Here is a 12,320-nt window from a genome sequence, read left to right on the forward strand (position 1 = left end):
TTTGATTTTTTTCTCTTTTTTAGTTGGCGACTGCATGTGTTTGTCAGAATGTTTTATAGTAAATGTACACAGACGCCATATTTTATTGTCAGCGTAGTTGAAAGTGTTGTTGTATATTATTATAATTTCTCTGTTTGTCTTTGTTTTTTTTTTTTTATTCCGACGCTTCTTTTTGCAACACATTATGATTTTTTGGGGGAGGCAGATGAATCCCCATCCAAAAAAAAAAAAAAAAAAAAAATCAAAAATGAAAAAATAAAATTGCATAGGCCTACTCCTACTCTGTTGTTTTTATTGTAACGACTAACTGTTTGTGCTTAACCTCAAACCCGGCCGATAGCCAGTTGGCCAGTTGTGTGCGTGGTGGGGCTCAAGTGTAGCCCGGTTGCAGTTTTCGTATTTAAGTGGGTCGTTTGTTATTTAGCGCCAGTTTAACAGTTTAACAAAATGCTCTGTTGTTCTGGGCTTCGTTTTTTATTTTTGGTAACAGACACCGCACACTCATCGCTCTCCCATTATCGATCGAGAGGAGGCATGCGGTGATGGGATGGTCCGGTAGGCTTGAGACCGAACAGGAGGCCACTTTTTGGCAAGCAACCCTTCTCATTATTTTCCGTAAACACAAAACAAACCCAAGTGTCTTTTTAGTCGTTTTTCTTTTTTTGCTGTTTGTTTGCATTTTACCTCAGATTTCCAGATTCAACGTGGAGCGAACCCAAAACAGTTTTATTAATTGCAGCATTCAGTACATTTGAGTGGACAGAAGTTGCTTTGCTACTTTTGATGAGGCCTATGATAATGTTTATCTGAGGGTGATGCTTAAAGTGCCAGTCTACAATAATTAACCGCACGCTTTTTGAGTTGACAGCGAATCGATATCGGTTAGCAAACAAGTGAATGTGTGCAACTGAATCTGATGGATTTGCTGGAGTGACTCATAAAAGATGCAATAGCAAGGGTTAAACAACTGCGTTTCGGCTGATGTCGTCGGGTGAATGTATCCCATTTCCGAGTTCGAAATTTCGGAACCCCAAGTACAGTTTTATGGCTGTTTATTGTTTAACAATAATTCGAAGAATGGATTTCATTTGTTTTCTGGATTTCATTTGTTTCCTAAGTTTATAGTTTTGTAATAAATTGTGGATTGGTTGTTGCATTTTTATTTTTAATCCGACTATTGACTTGATCAACTATCCAAAATATAGTATTCGAACCAAAACCTCTGACTGTGAAAGTGGATATTCGCAGCTTTATCCCTGTCGACTAGCTAAAATGATACTGCAAAAGTATGTTTATTATTATTATGAATATCTATGTTTTAACAGACGAAAAAATCAAATCCCAATTAAAAGCAAAGCGATATATATTCGGTATCATATTTAGGCCTTTATTACACCATTTTTTTTTACTTTTTGCTGGTGTTTTTCGGAATTTTTCCCGGAACTTTTGGTAAATTGTTTGATATCTGCTCTAATTTTCTTGGTATCCACATAAGTTATTAAATAAATGGATTAAAAATATACTCAATTTTTGAATTGATTTAAAAAAGTAAAACGCGTTAAGTTAGACCGAACCGACCTTACAATACTCTCCACTTTGAGAAAAAGAAAATTGTTCCATTACGGGGAGTGCGTACGTCCCTGGTTATAAGGGAGCAACACCGTAAAGTAAACCTATATGGGTAGATTTATACGACAAGGATTGTTATTCATTGTAAATCTTTATGTGGCACAGATAAGTCATCAAAATCCAGAATATTGGAAGGCACTGTTATGTGGGGGCTATATGTGTGAGCTTAGAGCAGTTCAACAATGTGTGTAAGCATTTGTGTCCGCAACAGCTTCTATTTAAGATAAAAGAAATGATAGTTTCCCTTCTACGTTCTGTTCTACGATTCATTTCAACCGACTTTCAAAAAAAATGCACCAATAATAACTATTGAATTTCCCAACCAAATGTTAAAAATGCATAACTGCTTCCAAATCAGTGTAATACTTTTGAAAATCATGCAAGTGTTGCAATTGTATCGTTTTCCAATTCTTACCAACGCTTACCTAATGAATGGTTAAATATTTTTCAAAAAAAAAAATCTAATGAAATTGTCTTAAATTTGGTGTTTGATGTTGGCAATAGATGCAAAAACTCTAGCAGAGAATTGTCTATATAGGTCCTCGTTTTTCTATAGCCCCCAAACCTCATTCCATAACTCCCGATTTGCCAAATTTTGTGTATGCATTTATGTATGTTCCGAAGAAGAAAATAGTTTAATAATCAATTGTTGGAAGCAACGTGAATTACATACAGCGCATTAAAGATATTAACCAGTTTTGGCATAGCATTGAAAGGATTTAAGAGAAAAACCAGTAAGGAAAAGTCAAAAGTCGGGTGGGACCGACTATATGATACCCTACACCACTATGCATATTTAGTAGAGCTCCCGTAACAAAAAACTTTTTTGTGGAGTAGATCATGCCACCTATCTACATTTGGCTGCAGAAGGAACTAACGTATGGGAGGCATATCCAATTCAGAATCGTTTTTCACTAAATTAGACGGAGACATTTTTATTTTTTTTGCCAAATAACATTGCTGTAGAGTGCATGATATCACTTCGAGAAGGATTTAAGGATATTAAAAATGTATACATATCGGAGCAGAGTTCCACCAAATGGAAACGTTCGTCCCGAAATTCACTCCACTTGGTCTGATATTAGCCATTATTTGCCCAATAAACCTGAAAGCGGATTAAGGATATAGATGGGAGCTATATCCAAATCATAGCGGCAATGGTATATCCGAGCTCAATAAGATATCTGGTACCAAATATCATTGTTGTCGAATGCATATAACGAATGTGAAGGACTTAAAGACCAAATTGGATTTTCTCCAAATATGATGCACTTGCTTCGAGACTGAATTTGGTCGGATGTGCCAAAATTCAGGTCATTTGGACTGATATTGCTTATTTAGGGCACAATTAATCCAAAATCGGTTGAAAATATATAGTGAACTATATCTAAATTTAAACCGATTCTGTGGTGTAGGGTATAAAAATAAAGGGAATTACTAATTATTTGCGCTATCCATGGTGGAATTAAGAACGTAAAGTCATACAATCATATGTTTACAATTTTTCAAAAATTATTCATTTGACAACATATCATTGTCAAAATGTTTATTTATAAATCCACTAGCTGGACCGGTCCGCTTTGCCGGCCAGTACTTTTAGTCTTTTATGCATATATTTAAAGAATAATAAATCACAGATCTGACTTATGTAAGCGGCACAGCTTTTATTATCAGTATTGACTCCATATTTAGAAATAAAAATAAATATTCATAAAATATTCAAAAATTATAGACGTTCACATACCGTCGGTTTTAGATATTTCGAATAGCTTGATCTTATTTTTCAGCCATAGGCCTTAATTTGGTTGTCTAAACCTTATATGATAAGATAATACATTTTTGTCATTTAATTGAGCGTTGGAGACCCCATAAAATTGAATTTTTCATCATATTATATTTCAATGACGATTAAACAAATGTTCGGTCCCGTGCTACTTTCTATTTCAATTTCCAACTGAATGAGTCCCAATTTGTCATTTCGGAGTTAATTCCGTATAGACCTACATCCCAAGTCTACTTTCCCCACCAATATTCTCTTGGGGGTTACTAATGCTATTTGAACAAACAATTGTTCTTTTCTGACTACACTTGAGGGTACACTATCATACAGGTTTTGATGTTATCCGTGTAGTTGCACTTACCCAATAAATACACAATATCAATAAATAATAATTTTGTCCGTTGTTGCTTTATACTCCCCAAAAAGACTACACATTATATAGAGAAAAGCACTACACTATATACATATATATATATATATATATATATATATATATATATATATATATATATATATATATATATATATATATATATATATATATATATATATATATATATATATATATATTTATATATATATATATATATATATATATATATATACACTGGTGGCCAAAACTAAAGCAACTTAAATCGCAAAGACAATGAATGTCCTGTAACTTTTACAAAAATAAACAAATCGTAATTATTTTTCCAATTTTAAATGAGGGGTTTATTTAACTTTTAAGAAACTTAAAATAAATATACAAAAATTATTTTAAACGAAAAATAATATGTGGAAAACTAAAATGAACCAATTTTTGCTTGGTCAAAACTAAAACAAATTTTGATTTTTTATTTTAAAATAATTATAAGCAGAATAAGCAGTCAATAGCATAACCATTATTTTTGATACCAGCTGCACACCTACGAGGCATTGAATCTATAACACGCTCAATTTGATCCTTGGGTGTGCTTTCCCAGGCACCCCGAATTCTTTAGAAAATGTTGTGCTTATTTATTTCCGAATCTCTCTTGATCTTCCTATCTACGATACTCCAAAGGTTTTCTAAGGAGTTTAGGTCAGGCCATAACAAAACATGAATTTTTGACTCCCGCAACCAATATTTGACAAGTTTTGATACATGTTTGGGATCATTGTCATGCTGAAAAACCCAAATCAGCCGAATATTTTACTCAGCGTAAGGGAACAACGTGATGTCCAACACATCTTTGTAAACAAACCGATCCACAACTTCCTTTATTTTATGGATAGGCCCAAGTCAATAGAAAGAAAAACAGTGTCACGCCATTTTTCATGCTTCACTGTACTGTACCTTTGCAACACTACGGCTTGAGTCCTTCATTTTTTGGTCTTCTCACCGTAAAATTTTTCACGTTTGAGCCTTTAATATTAAACGTAGACTCATTCCAGGAATAATGTTTTTTCCATTGAGCTTGATTCCACTTAATATTATCGTTTCCGAAAGCCTTTTTGATTTTTTCAGATATAAATGGTTTTTTGATGTCTTACGGGCATGCAGACCAGCTGCCACTACGCTCTGATCTCGAGCTTATATCCAATGATTGCTCTCTCACCAATCCAGTTGAACTCTTAAATAGTTGTTTTTTTTATTTCTCTCACAATTTGTGGATCAGAACGGGCTGAAGTTTTTCACGGCCTTCATCCGTTATAGACTGTTACTACTGATCCAGTTTCAAAAAACCGACTTACAGAAATAATTATGAAATCACATAAATATTTATGAAATATTTCTCGGAAATCATTTTCTGTAATATGTTGTTTTGATAGTCACTAATAATATGCTGTTTTATTCAGGTACTGTATTTGCTTTTAGCCATTTTTAAAATTTTTTTGGTCAGTACCTAAAAAACGAAAAGAAAAACACATACTGTTGTAAAAAACTTCTCAAAAAGGATTTATGACAAGCGAAATTGTCGAAGAAAGCAAAAAGCGATAAATATCACAGTAAAAACAACTGAAATTGCAGCAGTTATATGAATGTACAACAGAGTTGCTTTTGTTTTGTCCAAGCCAAAATCGGGTTAATTGAATTTACCAAACATTATTTTTTATATAAAAATGAATTTTGGTTTTATGTTTTAGGTTTTTAAAAAGTGAATAAAGTGCCTAATTTAAAACAAGAAAAACTTTCTCATTTTCTTTATTTTTCAAAAAGTTACAGGGCATTCATTCTCCTTGTAATTTCAGTTGCTTTAGTTTTGGCCACCAGTGTATATATATATATATATATATATATATATATATATATATATATATATATATATATATGTATATATATTTATTTATTTATATAGACTATACATACATAAATCAGATATGGGAACCTGCTTTCTTGGAAAGCTCATTTATTTGCTTATTTGTAATGACTCTTAATTATAATATACCCTACAACACTATGTGTTGGGCCCAAATCACGAGCACATTAAAATATCACGTCTGACCAGTACAGTGATGGTGATCGGACAGTGATCGGAAAGAAATCGGATATATAGCAAAATAGGTACAATATATATGTAAAAGAATTGATCTTATTTATTCTGCTTATAAATCAAGAACCGCTGGGCCGATTTTCACAATTCCCATCAATTCGGAACGGTGTCTTGCCAGACAACGATAAAATCACGGAAAAATATACCAATAAAAAAATGAATATCTTTTATCGCATTCTTTTCAAATTTTGTCATATTTTTATCGCATGCGATTTTTTCAATTTGACTTACAATTTTGAATTGTTAATTTTCTAAATGTTTACATTCCCCAACATTACGTTTTGATGGTATTATATGCATTATATTATACGATTCTCACGAAATTTTGCAAGGGGGTAGGGTTAGGGTCAGAATTAAAGCCTATTGTTCTTAAGATGTACATTTAGAGGTGCAAATGGACTAAAAAATTTAATTTTTTCTAATTTTGTAGTCTCTCTATAGTCCACAATTCAAAACTAATCGACACGGAATTTCGCATCAGAAGAGAGTCAAGGATAGGAAAGAGGTCTAGCATTTTGGATGATCATTCGATTATATTTAGCTTGAAAATGGACCACATACTTGAAAAAAAAACTAAGGGTAGCGTCTAAGCGGGGCTCTTTGATATTATTTCGAAAACGAAATCTTCAAGAATAGCCTTTGCTTATTTGTTTTACCATGGCGCTGTCACAGTCATTTTTAATATTAGGAATAATATCAAATAAATTTTGAATGATTGTGACAGGAAAAGGGCACAGCTTCAGGACTGTAATTATGTAGTTTTGCGAAGTTGTTCTACCTCCTTATTGTGCCATGATATTAACCATATTTTTCTAAAATACAATATATAAGTTAATGTTAGAAGTTAAAGTTTATTTCACACTGCTATGGTGTTTCTTTATTTTGTTACTAACATTTATGTTGCGGTGCTATGCACCTCTCTTGTTGGATTTACAATTATGAATTACTTCAACTTAAAATTAATATTATACTGCAGCCTGGTCGTGCTCGTTATTACGCTGAGTCATCACTTGCGGTGCGCTGGTATTAGTGCGCGTGTTTGTGGCGGATGACTGCCCTGGTGTCATATTCCTGTTGATTTGTCGGACTGCTTGCGCAGCATAATGATGGGAATGTTTACTAGTTGGTTTGCATATTTAGTTTGATGTTTATTAGGGTGAGCCGTTAACTCCTCCCTCTCGAATTATCAAGCGTCTCGATTGATGTGTTTAGAAATATGGCAGATTATAAAGACTGCCGCGTTGGTTCAAGTTAATATTGTGGTTTGCTAGTTGTTTTGTTTTGATAACAGATTCTGTTGTGCCGGCTGCCAATTGGCTTTCTGACACAGTCATTTCTATTTGAGGTCTAGACATTCCTTCATGTGGGGTCATTTTTATAATTTTCATACTAGTTTTGCGCCTTTGCCTCATTTTTACTGCCATCAGGAGGATGACCAATGCTAATATGAGACTGATGTTAAAACATAAACTGGTCTTGAATTCAGTATTTAGACGCTCGATTCTTTTATTACTTTTCACGTGCAACGTTTTTAGTAGTTGTAGAGATAGTATTTCTTCGGTGTAGTTGTTTCTAGCTGAGTGTTTTAGTAGCGCAGGCAACGGTTTGGAGTAAGCAGCTTCTTCGACGGTGAAATTTTTGTTGCCTATCCTAATTGTAGAATTACTAAATCTTATTAAATAAGTTCCTGTTACATTTTTTTCGTTTCCATTTATGACAATATTTTCTTTTATGTTATTTATCAAAATTAATCCAGGTTCTATTTCCTCTAAATTATTAATGTGATCTGCATTTACTATTGAACAATTATGTGGGCTATTAGTTACTAATTTAGGAATACATGTATTGTCTGTTATATTGGCTACATTAGATTCTAGACATAATTCAATACCATTTATTTTTGACAAGGACTTTTAATTCCAAATGTTGCTCTTTCACATTTTACAATTTTCTTATAATCAAGATTTAAAACAGTATTTTGATTTTTTACAGGTCTTATGGTTATGACATTACAAATTTCTTTTACAGTTTTGGGAATGCTTATAATGTAAATTATATTAGTACTATTGTTTACAATTTTTATTCGTGCGAAATTTAAAGCTTGTTCAATGTTTTGAAACGGGATTTCATCTTGATTAAATATTTCTTCTATTTTTCTAATTTCTATTTCCGATAAAATAAATGTGTTTACAATGTTGGATTTTGTTAAATGAATGGCCGAATTAATATTCGTTATTTCCTCCTTTAAAATTTCAACTTTGTACTTTGCCTGCAATATGAGGGTATTACGGAAGTCCTCACTAGTCTTTAAAATTTTTGAAATACTATTTGTCGCATTCGTTATCTCCTGCATTCTTTCTATTAGATCTCTGTTGATTATTAACTGGTTATTGCTGTTGTCTGTTAACTCATTGATTTTGTTTTTCAAAAGCATAAGGTCATCATGGTCTGGACTACCTGCCAGCCATTTCCACGCCGTTCCAATCTCATCAAGAGATCTTTTAGATCTCTCTTCAGGCATTAGCCGATTTATAAGGTGAGATAGGGTAGTGATGTCATTATGTAGGAAGGGGAGTAGTGGGTGGTTGTCTGGAATTCCTTTGGCCAAGTCGTCCTTGATCCTCTCTAGAGTGTCATGATATTCCTTGATGTTAATAACATGCAAAATTTTGAATGTCCCTGTTTGTATTTTTCCTATTCCACTCTCTATAAGAACCACTTCTGATTGAGAGTAGTCCAATATTTCTGTGACCCCTAGGCAACCTGTAATTAAGAACTGGAAACCCGGTAAATAAGTAAGTCAGTTTCTGATATGACTCTTATGGACTATTCTCCCTGATTGAGTCAGGACAGTTGAGTGCCTATTCTCCTTTACAACTTCTTCTTTGAAACGTTTAGATAATTTGGTTCCTAATCTCTTGTTCTGTTTGACAAATATTTTCTGACCTTCTTGATATTCTTTTGGTTCTTCCCTAACACGATTATGATTTGCCAAATCATTTTCCTGTTTCCTCAAGAGTCTTTCGTAGTTGTTAAGGCGAGTCCTTTCGTAGTCCTCTGGTCCAAAGGTCGTCGGTCGTCCAAAAAATAGATCTACGGGTTTCTTTCCAATTGACGAATGTATTGTGTGATTGTACTTGTTAACGCTATCTTGCAATAGCTCCTCAAAAGAGTAATCGGGTCGCTCACACTTACTGCAACGCATAATTTCCGATAAGGTCGAATGGAATCTCTCTATTTGCCCATTAACCTCGCTCTTATAAGGCGGTGCCGTAAAAATTTCCATGCCAAGTTCGTCTTCCAACATAAACCGAATGGTCTGAGAATTGAAAGATCGCTCGTTATCAAATACAATTGACTTCGGGACCCCAAAGTAGAAAATTATTTCTCTCAATGGTTTCCTAATGTCTTCAATGCCTTTGCCATTTATCATTCTGGTTACTGCGAATTTTGTAAATTTGTCTATTGCGGTTAAAACTCGAAACTTGTCTGTAGAGAAGATATCTATGTGGATTGTATGCCCAGGATAAGTTGGCATAGGTGTCTTATTAAGTTTGGGAGCGTTCGGATGTCGCTCATACTTATTTTCTTTACATACTTTACAGATATTGATCACATTCTTTATTTTCCTAGTCATAGAAGGGAAGTAATAGCTCTCTAAAATTTGTCTCCTATTCTCGGCATTATTCCTATGTGCTCTGTTGTGAGTCTCAATAATGATTTGTTTTTGTCTCTCCTCATCAGTAACATCTTCAACCATTGTTCGAGCGAATCGTACTTTAATGTTTCTGAAGTGATGAGGGTACAGTGCTTGAATCATAAGCATAACTGGCTCTGAGGTCTTGATGCCGTTGACTACTGTAGGATTTAAGTATCTCTTTAATATGACTTTCAGATCTGATTCCGCTAGACTGGTTTCTTTAATGATATGTCTATGGTAGGAGGGAAATACAATGTTAAATTCATATGAGGAAGCTGATGATTCCTCAATAATGATCTGATTTTTGAAGGTATTTATTGGCACCTCAGCGGAAGGAATTAGGTCTTCCGATGAGTCCTCGGCACTGTGAACCGTGAGCGTTAGGGAGTTAACATCTGTCACTGGTGGTCTCGATAGCGTGTCCGCGACTACATTCGTGCTACCTGGTTTATAAATTAACTCGTAATTATATTCTTCTAACTGTGCCTTCCACTTCTTCATCTTCACATTTGTGTTCTTGTTGCTTAGCGCAAATGTCAAAGGTTGATGGTCGGTAAATATCTTTATGCTTCTTGCTCCATACAAGTAACAATTCAATTCCTTTAAAGCCCAAATTATCGCCAGCATTTCTTTCTCATTTGTCGCATATTCCTCTTCTGCCCTACTGAGAGTTCTAGAAAGGTATGTGATAGGTCTATTGCCTTGCGATAAAACTGCTCCTAAAGCGTATTTCGAGGCGTCAGTAGTGAGTTCAAAGGGCTTATCAAAGTCGGGATAGTTCAAAACGACTTCCTCCGATACCAAACAGTTCTTGAGCTGTTTGAAACTTTCAATCTGTTCGGAATTCAAATTGACACTGATTTTTTTTGACTGGTTTCTCGGGGTTTTCCCTATATCGCCTCTCATCATGGAAGTTAATGGTTTGGCTATTTGAGCATAGCCCCTTATGAATCTCCGATAATGTCCGGTCAAACCCAGGAACGATCGCAAGTCATGAACTGTTCTAGGTTGAGGGAAATTAACTATGGCCTTAAGTCTGTCTGGGTTTGCAGAAAAACCTCCTTCCTTTACATTGAACCCTAAGAAGTCAATTTCTTCCTTTAAGAATTCACTCTTGTCCAAATGAACTTTCAGATTAGAGTCTTCCAAAGTGCGGAATATTATCCTCAAATTTTCAATGTGTTCCTTTTTAGTCCTACCAAATATCAAAATGTCATCAGTGTAGACGTAGCACCGTTTCCCTATATGCTCTCTAAGAATATCATCTAGAGCTCTTTGGAATATTGCAGACGCGTTACGTAGTCCAAATGGTAGTCTTGTGAACTCGAACTTTCCATTCTTGACGGAAAAAGCTGTTTTCTCAATATCGGATTCCCTAAGTGGAATCTGATGGAATCCGCTCTTTAAATCTATGGTGGAAAAGTATTTCTGTTCGCCTAAGTTAGCCAAGATTTCTGTAATTTCAGGTATGGGGTATCTGTCAGGTCTAGTTATCTCATTAAGTTTCCTATAGTCAATAACCATGCGGTATTTTTTCACACCTGAAGCATCTGGTTTTTTTGGTACTATCCAAACTGGAGCATTATATGCGGACCTGGAAGGGCGAATTATCCCGTCCCTTAATAGTTCTTCTATCTGTTTGTCAATTTCGGATTTCAGTGCCATTGGATACGGATAGGATTTTGAATAAACTGGACTATCACTACTCGTATTAATTTCAGCTTGTACGATTGTTGAATAAGTGAGTTTTTTATTGGGATCTGCAAAAAGGTTTGGATGGTCATCCAAAATATTCCTGACTTCTTTTTCATCTTCGGGATTTAGATGATTTAAACGTAGATTCATGTTATTAATCTCATCAATTTGCAGCTCTTTCAAAGGAAATTTCTTTCCATCCAGAATTGTGAGATAGGATCTCCAAGTGTAAATCACTGCATTCAAAGATTTCAGGGTATCATTCCCTATTATCCCATCAAAGGTCTCTAGACCAGGAAGGATGTAAAATTCTAACTTTCCGATCCCGCAATTAAAAATGTCAATAAAACTATGGGTCTCTATACTAACTATGCCGCCTACGGACTTAACATGAAAAGGTTTCTGGTTCTTTAGAGGGTTTCTAATAAATTTGCCATTAATATAATTTTTGTTCGAACCGGTGTCTATAAGAAATTTAAGTTCGTTGCCATTTTTCATTCTGAAAGGGAGGTATGGCAACGTTGAAGCTAGTCTAAAAAATTAACGTCATCTACAATTGCCAACTGATCGTCTAGATCCTCCTCGTACGCTTCGTCATAGGAAACCTCATATTCCTGTTCATCAGAACCATTCATTTCATCCGGCTCTGCATCCTCACGTATTTGGGCCTCAACATTAAACATTCTCTGCTGCTTTTGCGGCTGATGAATATTTCCTGAATTATTTCTCTTAAAGTTAGGCTGAACATTGTTAAAAGCATTACTCAACTGTGGCCTATTCTGATAGTTTACCTGCCTAGTCTGTATTGATTGATCCACGTCCATTGGTACAGCAGGTTTAGGAGGAAGTGGGGGTCTGTATCCTCCGTATTGGGGGTGTCCAAAATTATTCACTACTGGAGGTCGATTCGAAAAGTTCGCCGGCCCTCCGTATTGTTGTTCTCCACTTCGGAAATTCCGATAACGATATTGAGTAGGGCCTCTGTACCTTTGGTCACCTT

This window comes from Musca domestica, unplaced genomic scaffold (assembly GCF_030504385.1).
Source record: "Musca domestica strain aabys unplaced genomic scaffold, Musca_domestica.polishedcontigs.V.1.1 2, whole genome shotgun sequence".
NCBI classification, from domain to species: Eukaryota; Metazoa; Arthropoda; class Insecta; order Diptera; family Muscidae; genus Musca; species Musca domestica.